We start from the raw sequence: 19,204 nt of genomic DNA, 5'->3' as shown, positions 1-19,204 counted from the left end.
TCGATCCCAGGACCCTGAGATCATGACCTGAGCCAAAGGCAGCGGCTTAACCCACTGAGCCACCCAGGCGCCCTAGGCGTGTGTTTAATGTCAGTTGTCACCACTGCTGTCACGGATTTCGGTCATCATGCCAGTCCCCCTTTTTTGGACAGATAAACACTGTTGCTGGAACAGGAGGTTAGGAGCAAGGGCTGGGTGGTGAGCTCCCACTGCAAGTCCGCTGAAAAATCTATTATTAATATCGCATTAACAGCTCAGAGTTTGCTTAATCTCTTAATTAGAAGGCAGTAGGCATTAAAGACAAGCTGACCCAAATAAAGCTGGCTGTCAGGTGCTAATTATCTGCATCCACGCGCTGCAGACTCTCAGCGGTTGTCTCTGCCGCCTCGCAGGGCCTCTGAGGGCCAAGTGCGGAAGGCTGGCACGCCTCTGGGGCATCTCTGAAGGCAAGAGGAAATGGAAGAATCTGAAGTGTGAGAGGCTTGCACAGTGCTGCCAGAGTGCAGGGACATACCAGACAGCCTGCCTCTGGGCTCAAATGTCTTCCTTGTTTTTTGAAGTTAGTGGAAGCATCAAAACTTGGGAACATGCCCTTTTTCTGTGTCCCATTTTCAGAAAGATGTAGAGGACCTTTAGAAAGGGTTCTCTCTCTCTCTCTCTTTTTTAAAAAAATTTTATTCATTTATCTGAGAGGGTGGGGCGAAATAGAGGGAGAGGGACAAGCAGACTCTGCACGGAGCGCAGATCCAGATGCGGGGTTCGACCCCATGACCCAAAGATCACAGCCTGAGCTGAAACCAAGAGATGGAGGCTCAATGAATTCAGCCACCCTGGCACCCTGAAAGGGCTGTCTTTTGCATATTTTTTTCTTAAAAGATTTTATTTATTTATTTGACAGACAGAGGTCACAAGCAGTCAGAGAGGCAGGCAGAGAGAAAGGGGGAAACAGGCTCCCCGCTCCTGATGCGGGGCTCCCTCCCAGGACCCTGGGATCATGACCCAAGCCGAAGGCAGAGGCTTTAACCCACTGAGCCACCCAGGCGCCCCATCTTTTGCATTTTTAAAGGTTTTATTTATTTATTTGACAGAGAGAGAGAGTGATCACAAGTAGGCAGAGAGGCAGGCAGAGAGAGAGGGGGAAGCAGGCTCCCTGCTTAGCAGAGATCCCAATGTAGGGCTCGATCCCAGGATCCTGAGATCATGATCTGAAGGCAGAGGCTTAGCCCACTGAGCCACCCACGTCCCCCTCACTGCCACTCTTAACACTCTGCTTCCCCCGAGTCTCAAAATTGGTTCTTAAAGGACACTGAAGAGAAAGGACCCATCAGACACACCTTGAGGCGTGTCAGCGCAGTACCTCCTTTTTGAGCTTGCTGCTGTGAGGGTTGGAAAAGGCAAACTTGATGATCTTGATGGCCAAGGGGAAATGCTCTACCTGGGGCATGAGGAGGTCGGTGGGTCTCACCTTCCCACGCACATGTGGTCCTCTCTTAAAGCCAGGGTCAGACTCTGGGAAAGTGAATGCATTTCCTGTTCTTCTCTATCCCTCTCTGCGAGATACCACATTTCTGCAGCCTTGAGGGACAGGGAGATTATAAAATCTGCTTATTAAAACCTTTATTACATACTTATTCACTGAGCAAAGATTTACTATGTGCAAAGCACCCTGATAAGTGGTTGGGATAGAGTGATGCCACAGGCAGCCCCTGACCTCCCGAGGATACTAACTGCTGTGACAGGGGAGAAGCCAATGCTGCAAGGGACACCAAAGAACAGTGTTTCGTCCCAAGGGGGATGAAGCTGTCAAGAAGCTCTTCTAGAGGTAGTGAGGTCTAGGGTGAGGCAGAGGTAAGTGGGAATTCTCTAGACACAGGCAAAGAGTACGTAAGTGAGTGCTTGTGTGCCCAAGGGGAGGTTGTCTAAAGTCAAGGGAACAGCATGGCTTTGTGGTCAGCTTGGATCTCCATGAAGCATGAGAAAGCAGAAGATTGGAGGGGACAAGGTTGTCAGAGATTTGCCTGACAGTGTGAAGGACTCTGAAGACTTCTGCCTTTCTTTCTTTTTTTAAATTTTTTTTTAAAGATTTTATTTATTTATTTGACAGACAGAGATCACAAGTAGGCAGAGAAGCAGGCAGAGAGAGGAGGAAGCAGACTCCCTGCTGAGCAGAGAACCCGATGCGGGACTTGATCCCAGGACCCTGAGATCATGACCTGAGCCGAAGGCAGCGGCTTAACCCACTGAGCCACCCAGGCGCCCCTCTTTTTTAAAATTTTTAAAAAGATTTCTATTTATTTATTTGTCAGAGAGAGAGAGAGAGAGAGAGAGAGAGCACAAGTGCACAAGCAGGCAGAGGCAGAGAGAGAAGCAGGCTCCCCGCCAAGCAAGGAGCCCGATGTGGGACTCCATCCCAGGGTCCTGGGATCATGACCAGAGCTGAAGGCAGTGACTTACCCGACTGAGCCACCCAGGAGTCCCTCTTTTTTTTTTTTTTTTTTTTTTTTTTAGAGGAAGAGGGTAGGGAGAGGCAAAGGGATAGGGAGAGATAGAATCTCAAACAGACCCCACCCAGCCCAGAGCAGGATGTGGGGCGTGACCCACAATGCCTGAGATCAGACCTGAGCTGAAATTAAGAGTTGGATGCTTAAGCGACTGAGCCACCCAGGTAGCCCACCTTCTGTCTTTTTTAAAAAATTGTGGTAAAAGACATGTCACATAAAATTTATCATTTTAACCATTTAAAAGTTTTCCATTCATTGGCATTAAGTACATCTGCAATGATCTAGTGTGCAAAACATCACCAGCATCTAGTTACAAACTTTTTCATCCCCCAGATGGAAATCCCTTACCAATTCTGTACTCACTTCTTTTTTTTTTTTTTTTTAAAAAAGGCTTTTTATTTATTTATTTATTTATTTAAATTTATTTGTCAGAGAGAGAGAGAGCGTGAACACAGGCAGACAGAATGGCAGGCAGAGGCAGAGGGAGAAGCAGACTCCCCGCCGAGCAAGGAGCCGGATGTGGGACTCAATCCCAGGATGCCAGGATTATGACCTGAGCCGAAGGCAGCCGCCCAACCAACTGAGCCACCCAGGCGTCCCCTGTACTCACTTCTTCTTTCCCTCTCCCCAACCCCTCCAGATAGGCAACTGCTTATCTGCTTTCTGTCTCTAGGGATTTGCCTGTGGTGGACATTTCATACCAATGGAATCATACAATATGTGGCCTTGTGTGTCTGGCTTCCTTTGCACCACATTTTTTTTTTTTTTTAAAGGATTTTATTTTTAAAGTAAGCTCTATGCCCAGTGGAGGACTCGAAGTCACAATCCTGAGATCAAGAGTCACATACCTCACTGACTGAGCCATCTGGTGCCCCACTTCACAAAATGATTTAAGGTTCATCTGTGGTGTGGCAGTATTCCACTGCATTTTATGGCTGAATAATATTCCACTGTATGACAATACCACAACTGGTTTATCCATTCATCCACTGATGGACATTGGATTGTTTCCATCTTTTGGCTTTGAGACTAGCGCTATGTAAACATTTGCGTACAGGTTTGTATTTTTTTCTTTTTTGAATATCTGTTCTCAATTCTTTTGGGTATATACCCAGGAATAGAATTATTGGGGCGTGTTTCACTTGTTGAGGAACCACCAAATCCTTTTCACAGTCACAGCACCATTTTATGCTCCTGCCAACAATATGGGAAGGTTCCAATTGCTGCACAACCCTGTCTTTTTTGATCCTGGCTATGCCACCCACCAGTTAACTCTTGGCAAGTCCTTAACTTCTCTGTACCTCAGTTTTCTCACCTGTACAAGGATGAAAACCATGGTGAGTCCTTTGCTAGGCTGTGAGGATTACACGTAGTCAGTATGTGTATAGTCTGTGAATATATATAGAACAGTGTTTGGCATGCATTGGTTGGATCGTGTGAAATTGCTGATGGACTGCTATTTGGTGTACAGAAAAGGTAATTTTATGTGACTCAACCTAATAACAGCCCATGTACAACAGTTTTAATTAGGTAAGAGCCAGGGAAACAGAGTTTGTCTTTTGCCTAAGACTAAAGGGCCCTCATTAAAGGGTTTGAAATAGGGCAGTGACATGATGACATAGAGCAAATAGATTGAAATTTTGGTGGGGGAGAACTGAAAAAAAAAAAAAAAAGGCAAGTGAAAGGTGACTCTGCATGCAGTCCATTTGGAGGCTGGTGGAGGAATCTGTGTGAGATGTAACAGTGGCAGAGAGGGAGAAACTAAGTAGATGTGATCAAGAGAGCTTTAGAAGGTAAAATGGACACAGAGGATACCTGACTAGACGTGGGCGTATACTACTTCTGTTTATTTTATCTCTGAAGTGCAAATGTTACTCAAACATCGTTACTTCACTGCATCTGTTATCACCAGGATATCCACCAGGATGGTCTGCAAAGGACCATCATCTCCCAGGTACCCTGTGCTCAGCATGGAGTCTGCTTGTCCTTCTCCCTCTGCTCCTCCTTCCACTTGTGCTCTCTCTCACTCTCTAAAATAAATAAATAAAGAGATTCCTGGGTGGCTCAGTTGTTAAGCATCTGCCTTTGGCTCGGGGTTGTGGGAACCTGCTTCTCCCTCTACCTGTCCCTTCCCCTGCTTGTGCTCTTTCTTTCTGACAAATAACTAAATACAGTCTTAAAAAAAAATCTAAAAAAAAGTACAAAAAGTTAAAACAATAATGTATCTTAAGTATGCAGCTCATATATTAAAAAATAAAAATATATATGGTTGTGTCCCTCTTGTAACCCGTCCAAGTCGGGTTCTCCTCTCCTCATTCCATCTGTAATTAAATGTTGCAGAGAGGTAGCTACCACCCAGATTTTGGTATTTATCATTTTCTCACATCTTTATGCTTTTGCAACATTTACATGTGACCATATGTGTTTGTGTATTTGTGTACTTTCTTGAATGTTTTCTTGCTTCGTATAGAAGAAATCACATTGTGTGTTTTCCACTTTCACTGTTCCCCACCCCAACCTACTTAAACTCAAATCCATGTGAAGTTTTCATGCTGAAACATGTTGTCCTAGTGCATTGATTTTCTGTGCAGAGGAATCTTCATTGTAGGAGTATACGAAAATGACAGTTATTCTATTCAAAAGGCAAATCCGATCATGTCAATCTCCCGCTTAAAATACCTCAGCAATTTTCCACTGCTCTGAGGCTGAAGACTACAATCAGGCCTGGCTTGATTTCAAGCTCCTTCTGGAGCTGACGCCTCGTCTTAAGTCCCTTGTCTTCCCCTTCTATTAACTAACTCCAATCATTCTTCACATCTCAGCTCAAATTTACTTCCTTGAGAATGTTAGCCCCACTCTCCTATGATACCTGCCAGATCACTTCTCTTTTATGCTTTCATAACACAACAATCTTTCCTTGGGATGGCTCATTTGAGCATCTCTCTTTTTTTTTTTTTTTTTAAACTTATTCATTTGACAGAAAGACACTGAGAGAGGGAACACAAGCAGGGGGAGTGGGAGAGGGAGAAGCAGTCTTCCTGCCGAGCAGAGAGCCCGATGCATGGCTCAGTCCCAGGACTTGGGGATCATAAGCTGAGCTGAAGGCAGACGTCTAACCGATTGAGCCACCCAGGCGCCCCAAGCATCCGACTCTTGATTGCTCCTCAGGTCATGATCCCAGGGTCCTGGGATTGAGTCCCACATCAGGCTCTGTGCTCAGCAGGGAGTCTGCTTGATATTCTCTCTCTCTCCCTCTGTTCCTCTGCTCCTCTCCTGCTCATGTGGGTGCATTCTCTCTCTCTCTCTCAAATGAGTAAATAAATCTTTAAAAAAAAATTTAATTGTCAGAGAGAAGGAGAAAGAGAGAGCATGAACAAGGGGAGCAGCAGGCAGAGGGAGAAGCAGGTTCCTCACTGAGCAAGGAGCCTGATGTGGGACTCAATCCCAGGACCCTGGGATCATGACCTGAGCCAAAGGCAGATGATTAACCTACTGAACCACCTAGGTGTCCCTGAATAAATAAATAATTAAAAAAAAAAAGAGAGAGAGAGAGAGAAAGAAAAGCCCCAAAACACAACAATCTTTTCTATATAGCACCTACCAGGACAAATAGTCACATGATTTAATTAATGTTAGTTTCTCCCTCTCCAGACCGGAAGCTTGAGGAGGCCATATCTAGTTTTGCTCATAACTGCATCTCTAAGAGCCATGCCGAATGCTTGGTACTTAGTAAGTGTTCAATAAAATTTGGCTGAATGAATGAGAAGAGAAATAAGTGCTGAAAGTCTTTTCCTGCCTAGTAATTATATTTTCCCTTTTAATTCTACTTAATTAAAACTTGTTAAATACTGGTGCGCCTGGGTGGCTCAGTGGGTTAAAGCCTCTGCCTTCAGCTCAGTTCATGATCCTAGGGTCCTGGGATTGAGCCCTGCATTTCTATTCAGCGATTCACGATTTGGGGCAGCATCCAATCTAGCAGACAGAAAGGAGCTCTGAAGAGCCATAGAAGGTGAGATATTATAGACCAAAGTGGAAAGGAACAGAAAGTTACACTAGACCATTACTGATTCAATAAAGTGGACTACTTTTGGGGTGCCTGGCTGGTTCAGTTGGTGGAGCACGTGATTCTCCATCTCAGTTCTGTGAGTTCAAGACCCACTTTGGGTATAGAGGTTACTTAAAAATAAAACCCTTGGGGGACGCCTGGGTGGCTCAGTTGGTTAAGCATCTGCCTTCGGCTCAGGTCATGATCCCAGCGTCCTGGGATCGAGTCCCATATCGGGCTCCTTGCTCCACAGGGAGCCTGCTTCTCCGTCTGACTCTGCCTTCCACTCTGTCTGCCTGTGCTCGCTCTCGCTCGCTCTCTCTGACAAATAAATAAAATCTTTAAAAAAAATAAATAAATAAAACCCTTGGGGAAATAAAAGGGGTGGGGGAGACATGAACACTGAGTTGACTTGGGTCTCCTTCTCCTGGGAGGGCTGAGTGTAGGATCTTGTTAAGTTTTGTTTTGCTGCTATAGGACTTAGCATGAGCAACTCCATCTTGGGCCTACTTTACATATTTTAACAACACATATTCCAGAATTTAATTTCAGACTATGATGGTATAGCTGGGACTAGATATCCCTCCTTCTGTACGACCATTATAAAACTGGACAAATACACGAAACAATTATTTTCAGACACTGGACAGCAAACAGGGTGATCCCTGAGGGGAGGGAAACAAATGAGGCAAGTCCTATTTGCCCTGGGGGTATTTTTCTGGCCCTTGGTGCCAGGAGGGAGATCCTAAGCAGAGATAGCAGTGGATTCAAAAGAAGGAAAAAAGAAAAAAGGACTAAAGAACAGACAAGACAATAGTAAACAAACAATAAAATGGTAGATTTAAACTCAACTATATTGATAATTACATTAAATGCTGATAATCAAAAGTACAATTAGGATGAAGAGATTGTCGCACACTGAATATGGAAGCAAGGCTGGGGTGCCTGGTTGGCTTATTAGCTAGAGCGCAGGACTCATCATCTCGGGGCTGGTGGGTTCCAGTCCCACACTGGGCATAGATGTTACTTAAAAATAAAGTCTTTCTTGGGGTGCCTGGGTGGCTCAGTGGGTTAAAGCTTCTGCCTTTGGCTCAGGTCATGATCCCAGGGTCCTGGGATCGAGCCCCACATTGGGCTCTCTGCTCAGCAGGGAGCATGCTTCCCTTCCTTTCTCTCTCTGCCTGCCTCTCTCCCTACTTGTGATCTCTGTGTGTCAAATTAAAAAAAAAAGTTTTTCTTTTCTTTTCTTTTTTTTTTAAACAAAGCATTTCTTTTCTTTCTTTTTTTAAAAGATTTTATGTATTTATTTGACACACAGAGAGAGCACAAGCAGGTGGAGCTGCAGGCAGAGGGAGAGGGGGAAGCAGGTTCCCCACTGAGCAGAGAGCCCAATGTGGGATTCCATCCCAAGGACCCTGAGATCATGACCTGAGCAAAAGGCGGATGCTGCACTGACTGAGCCACCCAGGTGCCCTAAAAATAAAAAAATAATAATAAAAAAAAAGGCAAGTCCCAACTATTGAAGTATCTTAGAAATAAAGATTATCTATCTATCTATGTAAACTCTATGCACAATGTGGGGTGAGATCAAGAGTTCGTGGCTTTGGGGCACCTGGCTGGCTCAGTCAGTTAAGTATCTCTTGGTTTCAGCTCAGGTCTTGATCTCAGGGCTGTGAGTTCAAGCACTCTACTGGGCTCCAGGGGGGTGTGGAGCCTACTTAAAAAAAAAAAAAAGAGGGGCACCTGGGTGGCTCAGTGGGTTAAGCCGCTGCCTTCGGCTCAGGTCATGATCTCAGGGTCCTGGGATGGAGTCCCGCATCGGGCTCTCTGCTCACCAGGGAGCCTGCTTCCCTTCCTCTCTCTCTGCCTGCCTCTCCATCTACTTGTGATTTCTCTCTGTCAAATAAATAAATAAAATTTAAAAAAAAAAAAAAAGAAAAAAAAGTAAATGTAAAATCATTGGAAAACTACAGAATGTGTTTTTTTTTTATTTTTTATTTTTGCTACAATAGGATTAAATTAGAAATTAAGTACAAATTATCCTGAAAGCCTCCTGATTATCTGGAAATTAAACAACATATTCTTTCTTCTTTAAAATAGGGTCTACACACAAGGTGGGGTTCAAACTCAGGACCCCAAGATCAAGAGTTGAATGCTCTTCTGACTGAGCCAGCCAGGCACCCCAAGCACATTTCAAAATGTGATTTTAAACAGTACATCCTTTGGGTTCCACCAGACATCTTACGAAACTGCTGAGTGAACTCTGTACTTGAGTGCCTTTGACCTTTATTACCCTCTTAGCCCTTAACCCTCTCGACCTTCTGGTCCTTGCTCCCTTCGGCCTCCAATCCTCCCATTTATATCCTTATTATTGTTGAGATTTACCCTCTTTACCTCCTTTTCCTTTTGGATTTCTTCTACCTTAGTAAAAGGAGGTAAAGGGACCATAGTTCATCTGTCATTTCTATAAAGCGCATGTGTTGGTTCTCCTTTCAGTTCATCTGCAGGAATCTTAGGAGAACCAAGTACTGCCACGTAGAAGGCAATCAGAGACCTCCTTTTAAGTTTTCCAGAACACTCTGGCCCAGATACTGTTAAGGTCCACGCCTGGTGCGCTCTTCAGACCTGAGGATTTGGGGACAAGATAGACTTATGCTATTATTTTTTAAAATTAGGGTTAGTTTTGATTTAAAAATATAACTCTGCACATTGACTGTACAATGTCTTACGAGCCATCCCATCAGCAATGAAATAAGCCAAATCACTCACAACGCCAAGGACAGCTTACGCTTTATGTTGCTGTTCCTAAGATTTCCTTGGAGGTGATTCAACTTACTGCAGCAAATCCCACTGGACCAATTTACAGATAACTTTCTACTTAGCGTCCTTGGCCATCCGTGACTGCTTTTTGGCACACTGATCGGCTTTCCTTCAGGATGGAGTTCTTCATGATTTTGAGCTGAGCCTAATGCTATGTAATTACCGCCTGGCTTCATGACTAAGCTTTGGTCAGGCAGTAGAGGGTTCACTAGAGTTTGTCCTCTTAGAAGTAAAGTGGAACGTAACAGAATGCAAGTAATGGTATTTTCCAAAATGACTTATTTATGGTTTTCTCTTTATACTTGGCTTTGAGTCAATCTCGAGAAAGTTTTGTGGCTAAGATTTGGAGGTCACTTGGGGGCAGGAGGCCTCATCAAGTTGATTTTAACGGACTAGTTTATCTCCTGTTTCAGGTCCCAAGAGAACCACAGAATGGAAATTTACGTTCTGTTCTTTATTCTAAAAGTAAGACATGATTGCTTGCCAAAAACATTCAGAGAATGTAGACTCCTTAAAGAAGATCCAGAATTAGCATTACTACACATATCAGGTTTTTCTGTGAGTGTAGAGTATCCACGTCTTCTTAGCAAAATGGGATCTTGTGAAACCCATCATACTCTTTTTACTAAATTTGCAGTGAACAAGATTAACCATGTGGTAAGTGGCTGCATAGTATGGGCATTCACTAATTTATTTATTTAAAAGATTTTATCTATTTATTTGACAGGCAGAGATCACAAGTAGGCTGAGAGGCAGACACAGAGAGAGAGGGGGAAGCAAGCTCCCTGCTGAGCAGAGAGCCTGATGCGGGGCTCGATCCCAGGACCCCGGGATCACGACCCGAGCCGAAGGCAGAGGCTTTAACCCACTGAGCCACCCAGGCGCCCCCATTCACTACTTTATTTAATCAATTCCCTAACAACAACAGCAGCAACAACAACAACAAATCAACTTTGTACAGGGGGACATGTAGGTCCTTTGGTATTTTTTTGCAACTTGGCTCATTGTTGAATGAGCTTCAACTTGCTTTCACTGCCCTGCTCTATTCTAGAAACCGGAAGGATAAACACTTGATTTCCCAGACACCCTTAAGGGTCAGGTGACCGTATCATTTGGCACTGGCCAATGAGATAGAAATGGAAGAGGCTGATAACACCTTCTGGGCTTCTTGCTGTCCGCATGGCATGCCCCATGTGGTAGACACTGTTGTGGGCAGAGCAGGAGGAGAGGAGCCCGGCTCCCTACCTGTATCCCTTGCCATGGGCTCCCCACTGTTTGGCTGCTCATGGCAAGAGATACATTATTTAAACCTTTCACAAAAAAATGACAAGTGCCTCCGGATACTCACTAGATCATTTCTTTAAGATATATTCCCAGAAGTAGCATTGCTGGGCCAGAGTATGTGTTTTCAGTGCATCTGAAAGGTTTTATCAACCGATACGTTCATCAACCCTATGCGAGCATACCCTTTGCCCACCCTGCTAACTGTGGACATGTTCACTTTTTAAAAAGAAGCACAGCCTCATGGAGCTATATATATATATATATATATATATGTATATATATATATATATATAAAGAACTGGATGTATTCAATATGCAGTTTGATGACTTTGGACATATGAACACCTGTGAAACCATCACCAGCCACAGTAATAAAGACCCCTGACACCGCCCAGAGTGTCCTTGTGTCCTTCATGTTTTTTGGTGCGTAATGGTAAGAACACCTAACCTAACATGAGGTTTACCCTCAACAATTTTTTTTCAGCTTTGTTGAGATATAATTGACATAAAACACTATGTAAGTTTATCTCTTAAATTCTGAAGTGAATAATATCATTATCACTTTCGGGGGCACCCTTTCTGAACTACTGAGTAATAAGGGATTTTTCATTGTGATAATGAGCATCTGTCCATGTTTACGTGTGCTTGTATTTCTTTTAGACATTTCAGGTTACACCAGGGCCCTTACTGGAAGCCTTCGCTGCTTCCTCCTTGCTCTTGGGCAGTTTCAGGGGATATGGCTAGGGACCAGTTTGTTTGAAATACTCCCAACTCCATTAAGTCTGTCGCTTTCCATTGGGTGTTACATGCACCTGCTCTTTGGCAGCTTCCAGATGCCTCTGCAAACCCACTACAAGCATCTAGGTGAGATATATTAATTCTTTTTTTATCTTAATTTTTAAAAAAATATTTTGTGAGAGAGCGAGAAAGAGAGCACAAGCAGGGGGAGCAGCAGGCTCCCCCCCGGGATCATGACCTAAGCTGAAGGCAGACATTCAACCGACAGAGCCACCCAGGCATCCCTGAAGATTTTATTTTTAGGTAATCTCTACAACCAATGTAGGGCTTGAACCTACCACCCGGAGATCAAGAGACATGCTCTACTGACTGAGCCAGCCAGGTGTGCCCAACGTCCCTTTTAAATAAAAAATAATGCTTTCCAAAAAACCAACAAAAACAAAAACAATCCCCCCAAAACCCACTGCTTTCCATTTTTCTGACTTTCCTCAATACCTGGATTAACAGAAGATAGATAGCTGGATTTTCACATCTACTTCTACATTCAATCAGTTGAAATATCAGAGATCAGATTGCCTTTGGGAAACTCCACTGTTCACTACTGAGAGAATAAAAGTGAAAAAGGCAAATAACATCTCACTGTTATTATGAAAATAGTTTTGACTTCAAGGATTCCCTGGATAGGTCCTGAAAACCCCCAGGCGTTCCCAGCTACACCCAGTACAACTCCTGTGAGCCCCAGAGAGAAAATGGAGTGGTAAGACGGCACCATCTCTAGCACCATCTCTACATTTATTCTGCCGGCTCCAGCCAGGCAGGGTTGCCTACAATGAGGCTGGCTTTGTCTCTTGGAAAAAGAATAAGGGCTTCTCTGAAGTGACTCTCCTCTTTGGATTCTAGTTACTTTCCCCCTCACCTCTTTGGGCCTTTGTGTGAAACATCTGAGTTACCGTGGTATCTTCGTCCTTCTGTTCTCTGCACACACCTTTTAAATAGCTTCTTAATGTTCGTGCTCTGTCACCATATATAAATGTAACAAAAATTCAACAAACAACACAGAACCTTATTAAATGTCAGTGCTTTTCCAAGGCTGGTCTCTGGAGCATCAGCCTTAGTATTATCTGGCAACTTGTTAGAATTCAAATTTTTGGACCACACTCCAGAGTGACCAAATTAGAATTTCTAGGGATGGGGCCCAGAAATCCGTGTTTTAACAAGCCTTTCAGGTGATTTTAATGCATGCTACATTAGTAAGGTAAAACACTGCTCAGATAAGGTAATTAAGAGTGCCCCAGGGGGCGCCTGGGTGGCTCAGTGGGTTAAAGCTCCTGCCTTTGGCTCAGGTCATGATCCCAGAGTCCTGGGATTGAGCCCCGCATTGGGCTCTCTGCTTGGCAGGGAGCCTGCTTCCTCCTTTCTGCCTGCTTCTCTGCCTACTTGTGATTTCTAAATGTCAAATAAATAAATAAAATCTTAAAAAAAAAAAAAAGAGTGCCCTGGTACATTTAGAAACTATAGTTAGATAAAGTTAGCCCTTAGTTAGTAAAAGGTAATGGTAGCAAGCATTTCCATGGAAATGGAACATTTCCAGGAAATTTTCTAAACACTGGATACATGTTAACTCATTTAGTCTTTACAACAACTATAGGGTAATCATAAATGATAGACCAACTTTTGATTCATGGAAAAAACTAGGCCTAGAGAGTATGTAAGTAGTTTGGCAAAGGGCACCTCATTCGTCAGTGACAGAGCTAGGTCCCAATCCAGGGAGGCGATCGCACGCCAGAGTTTGTGCTCCTCACTGCCACACTGATCTGGGAGGCCCCAGATCAGTCACAGGGGCCTGGGGGGATTTAGGTTTCCTAGCAACAGAGTTGGTGGAAGGTGCCTTCAGCCATTCTGCCAACCTAGAATGGTGGCTGACACAGTTTGCCAGCACCAAAGGAACGGAGGGGAGCCCTTTCTAGGAAAGAGCGAAGAGTCCTCCCTCAAGCCGACTGGATAGGCTTTCTGAACATGGCTAACAGAGGATGTAAGGGACTCTCTAGGAAGTCTTCCAGGCACCGAGCTTGTGAGGGAGACACAGCTCTGAGGTTCTATCTTCCGCTTAAATGTGCTGTCCCAAGCTTGAATTACATCCAACAATTCTGTTCTATTCCCCCCACGCCTCCGACCCAGTCTCTCACCTTATGTTTTAGCTTGACTTCTTATTGTTAATTATTTTAAGATTTAAAAAAAGTTATTAAAGAAGTTAAATTTAGGGGCACCTGGGTGGCTCAGTGGGTAAAAGCCTCTGCCTTCAGCTCAGGTCATGATCCCAGAGTCCTGGAATTAAGCCCCCGCATCAGGCTCTCCACTTCTCGGGGAGCCTGCTTCCTCTTCTCTCTCTGCCTTCCTCTCTCTCTGCCTACTTGTGATCTCTGTCAAATAAATAAATAAAATCTTAAAAAAAAAAAAAAAGAAGTTAAATTTAAAAATTGAAAGTTCTTGCTTTAACAATACAAACACTTCAGATACTTAATTTTTAACCTATACAAGAAGGATGTGATCCATTTTTCTGGAAGAATTCAGGGAAAACTTTCCAAATTACTTTAGCATAACAAAAAGTTTGTTTCTGCATTAAGTCAATTTATTCTCATACATACAAATTTGTTCACAACTGTTACTATCAACAGTGAGTCTCTCTGCCATGCGTTAAATCGACACACAACCTTTAAAATAGTTAAAGTGACCAGGTATGTATAAATCAATACACTTACAAATATTTTAATGGCTAAATAGTCTAGGACAGCATCCTTCAAATCAGTACACAGAAACATTTCAAGGGTATGTAGGCAAGGATGACTTCAGTGGACTTTGTATCCAGAACTTTCCTTTCCACATAAACTCCTGCCTAAAACATATTACTCCTCCACCTCCTGAGATCAAGGCACTCCTTTCATATTAGCTCCTTTCTCCTTCACATACAAAAAACCTACTTCTCTGAATCTTACTCTTACACCTCAGGATGTAAAATCCTCCAGGTGGTGAAAACATGAATGATGATAATGGCTGAGAAACAAGATCTTGCAGAAATGGATGGAATTAGACATAATTAAAATCATTAAATTTTAATGTACCATAATTTGTTGTGATCAAATATGAAGTAAAATGGAAATATAGGTTCAAGGAGAAAAAGGATGAGGTAAAATTTCCTATAAAAAAAAAAATCTAGGGGCGCCTGGGTGACTCAGTGAGTTAAAGCCTCTGCCTTCAGCTCAGGTCATGATCTCAGGGTCCTGGGATCAAGCCCCGCTCTCGGCTCTCTGCTTGGCAGGGAGCCTGCTTCCCTGATCTCTCTGCCTGCCTCTCTGCCTACTTGTGATCTCGGTCTTCAAATAAATAAATAAAATCTTAAAAAAAAAATCGAGTGGAATGCCTGGGTGGCTCAGTTGGTTAAGCGTCTTCCTTTGGCTCAGGTTGTGATCCTGGAGTCCTGGGATTGAGCCTTGGCGTTGGGCTCCCCACTCATTGGGGAGCCTGCTTCTCCCTCTGTCCCTCCCCTTGCTTGTGCTCTGTCTCTAATAAAGAGAACCTTAAAAAAAAAAAAAAAGCTTGTAGGGTGCCCAGCTGGCTCAGTGGGTAGAGCCTGGGACTCTCAATCTTGGGGTTTTGAGTTCAAGCTGCACATTGGGTGTAGAGATTACTTAAAAAGAAAAAGAAAAAAAAAAGGTTGTTTCCATCTTTTGTTCTTTTTGATCTTTGTTTTGGCCCCGGAGGGGGTGCACAGTTTCTGGAGGTACTGCAGTATCAGGAGGTTGGAGCATGGAGAAGACAGAGCAAGCTCCTATTTCATCTCCTGCTTCAGAAATCCACCTCAGAGGTGCCTGGGTGGCTCAAGTCAGTTAAGTGTCTGCCTTCAGCTCAGGTCATGACCCCAGGGTCCTGGGATAGAGAGCTCTCTGCTCAGCAGGGAGTCTGCTTCTCGCTCTGGTCCCTCCCTGCTCCTTCTCTGTCTGTCGCTCTCTCTCAAATAAATAAAAATCTTTAAAAAAGTTTCATAGTTAAATTGACAGTATGTTAAAAACTCCATCTTCTTTTCAACTGTCTCAACTTCTGAAAAAGCAAAGATGTCAAATTTGTAATGTGCAAAGGGAAACATAATTTTTAAAAATACTTTTGCCAGGGCGCCTGGGTGGCTCAGTGGGTTAGAGGCTCTGCCTTTGGCTCAGGTCATGGTCCCAGGGTCCTGGGATCGAGCCCTGCGTTGGGCTCTCTGCTCACTGGGGAGCCTGCTTTCCCCTCTCTCTCTCTCTCTGCCTACCTGTGATCTCTGTCAAATGAATAAACTCTTTAAAAATACTTTTGCAGGGGCGCCTGGGTGGCTCAGTGGGTTAAGCTGCTGCCTTCGGCTCAGGTCATGATCTCAGGGTCCTGGGATCGAGTCCCGCATCGGGCTCTCTGCTCGGCGGAGAGCCTGCTTCCCTCTCTCTCTCTGCCTGCCTCTCCATCTACTTGTGATTTCTCTCTGTCAAATAAATAGGTAAAATCTTAAAAAAAAAAAAATAAAAATAAAAATACTTTTGCAGATATGCAAAGAAGTTTGCAGACTGCTTGTTTATGATTATGTTTAATTTTTGACCACCATCAGAGGATGACTTTTTTTTTATTTTTAAAGATTTTATATATTTCGTTGAGAGAGACAGGAAAGAGAGAGAGAGAAGAGAAAGAGAAAGTACAGAAAGGGGGAGGGGCAGAGGGAGAAGCAGGCTCCCTGCTGAGCAAGGAGCCTGACGTGGAACTGGATTCCAGGACCCCGGGGATCATGACCTGAGCTGAAAGCAGACGGTTAACGATGGAGCCACCAAGCACCCCAGACTGTCAACTTTCAATAAACTGGGGGCAGGGGCAATGTGGGGGACTTGGGCATGATGTCTGAGTAACCAACCCAGCAGGGACACACATTAAACTTTGGAGCTTGCTTCCATGCTGGAAAGGTGGCACCCGTAACAACCGTGCATTTGGAGTAACAGCCTTTCCGGCTTGTCTGCTGCCCTCCTTACTCCTGTGCACCTCTCCAGTAAGACAGCAGGAGCTGAGTAAACTGAGTGTTAGGTAAGATAGAGAGTACTGATCTAGTTCACAGTTCTGGAGAACAGTCCCTTTTGCTGTATTGTTTACAAGGACATGGTTTGCATCGGGCTTTCTGAAATGCTGACAGGAGTTACAACAACCCTACACTGTTTTTTCCAAACTCCCTAGGCTTCCAGGTATTCATTCCAGTATGGGACATTCTTCCATCTTCAAACAGTTCAAAAAAAAATGTGTTTAATAAAGCCAGAGCAACACACACCACACCTACACAACAGACATGAAAAGCCTCACCAAAAAAACCCAAGGAAAAACCAAACAACAACAGTCATTCTCTCCCCCAGCACCCTGAATGGAAGATTGGTAACAATGACCGTTATGGTGACTAGAGGGAAATAATAATTTGTAGCCTACTTCCTTTGGAAGACTTTGGCATGACGTCTTCAGAGAAAGGCAGTATGCGTAAACGCGTTTATATGGATACAGAGAGCTGAACCCTCTCCTTCCATCTTAACCTCTCTTCTCATTCACTTCCTACAACATAGACTGTATCTATTTGCATTTCATTTTGTTTCTGTTTGGAGCTGATAAATTTTTATGTATCTGCATTTTGGGTTAAATTTAAATCCTCTTTACTATAGCATGGGAAAAAAAAAAAAAGACTGACCATTGCCAATTTGGTTTCAGCCATTTCATATGGGGATCCAAAAGCATCAAATTTCCTTGTACTCTGGGAACAATATATAGCATGAACAAAAGGTTATAGAGGAAGAAATGTAATTGATTCTGAAGAGCGTGAACATCTGCAAAGAACGTATTGTAAGAGAAAATGATCTCTGAGGGTCCTACTTCTGATGATGAAACAGTTTCTAGTTCCCCCTGTCAGAGAAATAACCCTCTGCTCCACACACCCTTCTTCAAGCCCAATCCACCGAGTGGAGAAAGCAGATGTTTGAAGCTAGTTTCCACAACACAGAAACAAACAGAAGTAAGTGTAGAAAACTTCACAAAATGAAACCTGCCTAGTGGTGTTCAGCTGATGGCCTCCGAGAAAATGTGAAAAAAACCTATGTTCTGGTCCAAATTCTGTCAGTAAATATAACAATGACTATGGCCCAGTCAATTTATCTCCCTGCGCCTCAAGTTCCTTGAGCTCTCACATGGGAGACGAACTGGGTGGTGGAAAAGGTCTTTTTATGATGTTGTCTACAATGGTAAGATTAAAAGACTATCGTTTCACCGAGAAGTCCCTTAAGTCTCAGACTTCCCATTTAATTCGATTAATTTTTTAAAGCTTCTTTTTTCTCAAGTAATCTCTACACTCAATGTGGGGCTTGAACCCACACCCCTGAGATCAAGAGTCACATGCTCTACTGACTGAGCCAGCCAGGCGCCCCACAGACTTTCCACTTTAGATGGGAAGAGCAAAAATTCTAACACAAGTGATTTAAGAACATCAACATTTATTTAACATGATAAAAAAGAAATGAGATATGAACATTTGCCTTTAAACAATAGTAAGTAGCCTTTAATACTTACATGTGCTCATTGTATAATATATACACAATGAACATAATTACATTTGTACACAAACTAAGTACTGGATTTGAAAACCTGCTTATTGCTGTACACATCTATCCCAATTGAAGTATAAGCCCAGTACTTCAAAATGCCTACATTTTAAATTGTATTTTTAAGAAAGAGTAAGCGGTAACATTTGTGTTTAAGCTGACAAGAGTGTGGCAGTAACTGCTGACATTGCAATCTGACTGAGAAATAATTATAGCAGAAAACAGGACGTACTTCACTTAGCAATAATAAAATGGCACATCTTAAATATATATATAAAATTTTTACAAATCAAGTGTGAAACAAAGCATTGCAGTAGCCAAAATGGGAAGGAAAAAAAAAGGAAAACAAGCTTCATTGGAAATAATAACTAAATTTGTGTACTGAAAAAGCAAAAAGAAATAGAAATCCACCCAAACTTTAGAAACATCAAAATCTGGAAATCAGCAATTAAGTAAGCTCTGGCTGTAGACCGCACATTAAAAAAGCACCTTTACTTATGTGCTCTGAAATCATAGCAGCAAGCTGGTGTCAGAACAACCACCTTGAGATTATGGAGTGTACATATGAGCCATTAAAGCTGTTTGGAATAAACATTTTCCAGAAGTGATAAAAATGATGCTCTGTGGCCAAAAGCATCAGAACTATGAATTTCATAGATTTAAAATATACTGTACAATATCTTCTCACATTGCTGAAGGTCCATGTCCTTAACTTTGAATGGTTTCAGAAGTCAGTATAGCTGAAAAATAAAGACAGGGAAAATTACTTTGACACCTGCAAAGCTAACGAGTGACCATTTCCTAAAGTAACTGAGGGTGATGTTTTATAACAATGGAACTGACGAGCATGGCCACGAAAATCCGAAGACATAATACAATGGAAGGACATTTTCTTGTCATTTCATAGGTTTAATTCACAAAGCAAGAATGTAATTAAGTAACACAATTCAGAATAAAAAAAAGTAGCCAAATTTGCGGCTGAATATCAACAGAATGAGCAAAGATTTGCATAACTTTGATAAAATATGTAATAATGTGTTAAGCTGCCCACAGAGCAGCGTTGTTTATGAACATTTCCCAAGTCCTGCCAGAGCGACACAGTCAGTGAGATGATAAACACACAGCGAGAAGACATAAACAAATGCCGGTTTGAGGGCCACTAGCTGTTCACCATG

At 43.0% G+C, this 19,204-nt stretch overlaps 1 protein-coding gene across 18 annotated transcripts in view; it reads right to left on the bottom strand.

Annotated features, from left to right (window-relative positions):
- Positions 1-17,904: 17,904 nt before the first annotated feature.
- PLEKHA5 (pleckstrin homology domain containing A5) overlaps positions 17,905-19,204 on the bottom strand; it is a 237,422-nt gene continuing 236,122 nt past the window's right edge. For all 18 annotated transcript variants that reach the window (XM_082740611.1, XM_082740625.1, XM_082740618.1 and 15 more), the window contains one exon: positions 17,905-18,769. The gene's annotated coding sequence lies outside the window, so the exon portion shown is untranslated. The remainder of the gene's footprint in view (positions 18,770-19,204) is intronic.

The sequence above is a fragment of the Mustela nivalis genome (assembly GCF_964662115.1).
Source record: "Mustela nivalis genome assembly, chromosome: 7".
NCBI lineage: Eukaryota > Metazoa > Chordata > Mammalia > Carnivora > Mustelidae > Mustela > Mustela nivalis.
Note: the sequence above shows the minus strand (reverse complement) of the source record. Positions and strands in the feature narration are given on the sequence as shown.